Genomic DNA, 2872 nt, shown 5'->3' with positions numbered 1-2872 from the left:
TGGAAAGATGTATGTGTGGCGTAAGCCAAATGCTGAATTTAATCATAAGAATACAAAAGCCACTGTTAAGCACGGAGTAGGTTCTGTTATGGTTTGGGGCTGCATGTCAAGTGCGGGAGTAGGCAATTTGCATTTTATTGATGGTAAAATGGACAATTGTGTCTACCTCAACATTTTAAAACAAAATGTAAAGCAAAGTGCAGACAAATTGGGAATCACGAACAACTTTGCTTTTATCAAGACAACGATCCCAAGCACACATCAGGTGTTGCAAAGCTTTGTTTGATCCATAACTGCCCAAAACTTATACAAACACCAGCACAGAGCCCAGACCTTAACGTAATTGAGCATATTTGGGAAGAATTAGCTAGGAGAGTGTATGGAAAAACATTTAACTCCTTAGTACAGCTTAAGGTGGCTTTACTGGAATCGTGGAACTCCATAGAGCCAGAGGTATGCCAGAATTTGGTCAAATCAATACCGAAGCGTTTACAGGCCGTTCTGGACAACAAAGGATATGCAACTAAATATTAATTTTTCGATTTTTTTCATTTTTTAACATTGATACTTTGCTTTGTCCGATTTTGCGTTGAACAAAAGAAATTGAGTTAATTTTGTTTTTCTGACGAAATTTACTGTTATCACTAGAAAAGTTGTTGTTTTTTGTATTGTTCAGAAATATAAGTAAGTAATGTGTAAATAAAAGCGAAAAAACTACACATTTAGACAATTTTTTTGAAATGTATAGCATTATTATATCTGGCAACCACTTGTCCGATTATTCGATGGAGCCACTGTGTATATATACAATAACAAATTTATGTCAATCTGACATTATCGTCCAACTACACAAGCAATTGGCAAACTTGTAATATAAATTGATGGGACTATGTATCATCGTTTCTATGTTGTAAGTATCCCCGTCGTTCTCAGGAATAGGTTCGGCCTTACGGTACATTAGAATTTTTTTGCATTTAGATATGCACCTTCATACATATAAAGTCCAGATCTGGCAAAAGATTTAAACCAGATAAACAGATAAACGGGCATATACACCCGGCTATGGCAAAAATGTGCCTCATCGTAATATTGATTTTGTCCCCGTGCTTTTTGGACCAAATCCGTCTTAGGTAATTTGTATTTGATTTACGAATTTCCGTTTGTCTGGAGTGATAACTCTCGAAGGGAGTGACCGATTTCATCCAAATTTGCACATCTTAGTGCTTCCTCCAAATTTAAATCAAGTTCGAAGATGAGGAATATCGGTCCACTCTTTCTGACACTTCCTACACAAAAGTCCCAATATTTTGCTGGAAATTCATGTTATAATATGATGTGAACCTCTATTCGACTGGAATAATACTTTGCGTTACTTAATATGTTAAGCATGCCTCAAGTTCGAAGGTGCGACCCATATGCCCATTCCATTTTGTACGTCGCCCACGAAGGATCGACTTCTTCAAAAATTTGTTAATACAAGATGCACATCGTAATTTTTCTTTCAAACTTAAATCAAATACGTGTGTGGTAGCTCCCACACAAAATGGTGACTCTTTCTAGGACCTTCCCTACAAAGGGTTAATATTTTAAAAATCTGTAAATTTAATATGAAGCTTATTTAATAGCCGATTTAAGGGCCTCTCTACAGATGATCAACTCTTTCATAAAAACACATACCTTTTATGCAACGTACAGTGAGTGTAATAAGTATTTTGCCTCGATACAAATTTGACAAATTTCTAATATATACGCCTAAAGCCAGCATACCAAAGATGTAAAATATATTACGTATGATAGGATATGTTTGTCGACATATTTAGATCTTATTTCTGCAAGAATCACTGCGAAAGACCTATTGGTCTAGAAGATATCGGCCAAAATCTATACCAACCCAAAAATGATTATCACAAAAAAGTATTTTGCTTTTTATTATTATTTTTGAAAAAATCATCATATAACACACGCTTTGTCTTTTTATAGTTACCATTGGGGGTTTCCACATACTGGAAGCGTTTTGGCGACGATTCCAAAAATCCACGGCATTTTTTCCGCGAATATTTTCTCACATTTACGTTCAATACATTCTCCAGCAATATTTCATTTAATATTTGGTAATTTCTCGTCCTAATCTCAAAATGAGCGTATTAAATATAGTCGTCGCGGCTTCAAAACATCCCAAATAAGTTTAGAATAATAAAAAGGAGGTTTTGCAAAATATATCGCGAGGACCTTAAAAACTATTTAAACCAAAATCCGACAAACAAATTATTTAAAAAAATAATGCGAAATCCCATTTTCAGACTTTGAAAACTTTATGGTCCATTAATATTGATCTAGGAACCAATATATGCGATGAAAATACCAATAAGGATGGTCAGATTCAAAGATATGAGCAGTTCTATAACAACAGAAACTACAAACCAGTACATTAATTCGGAAGAAAACATCATTCTTCGTCAAATACTATTGCGTTTTTAAAAACTGTGGTAGCTGGTGACGAAGACGCAGTCAATATTTTACATCCGTTAAACACCATCAGTTGCGAATAAAATGCAGCAGTAAATAAACTGGTCGATATATTTATTTTCGAAATAAGATGTATTTCTATTGCCACAAAACCGTTAATATCTGTGAATCTGACCTCCTTATTGGTATTTTCATCGCATATATTGGTTCCCAGATCAATATTAATGGACCATAAAGTTTTCAAAGTCAGAAAAATAGGGTTTCGCGATATTTTTTTAAATAATTTGTTTGTCGGATTTTGGTTTAAATAGTTTTTAAGGTCCTCGCGATATATTTTGAAAAACCTGCTTTTTATTATTCTAAACTTATTTGGGATGTTTTGAAGCCGCGACGACTATATTGATTA

This window comes from Musca vetustissima, unplaced genomic scaffold (assembly GCF_032173495.1).
Source record: "Musca vetustissima isolate MV318-11 ecotype Yass unplaced genomic scaffold, APGP_CSIRO_Mvet_v1 utg180896, whole genome shotgun sequence".
NCBI lineage: Eukaryota > Metazoa > Arthropoda > Insecta > Diptera > Muscidae > Musca > Musca vetustissima.
The sequence above is the reverse complement of the archived record's forward strand: the minus strand, read 5'-3'. Positions refer to the sequence as shown.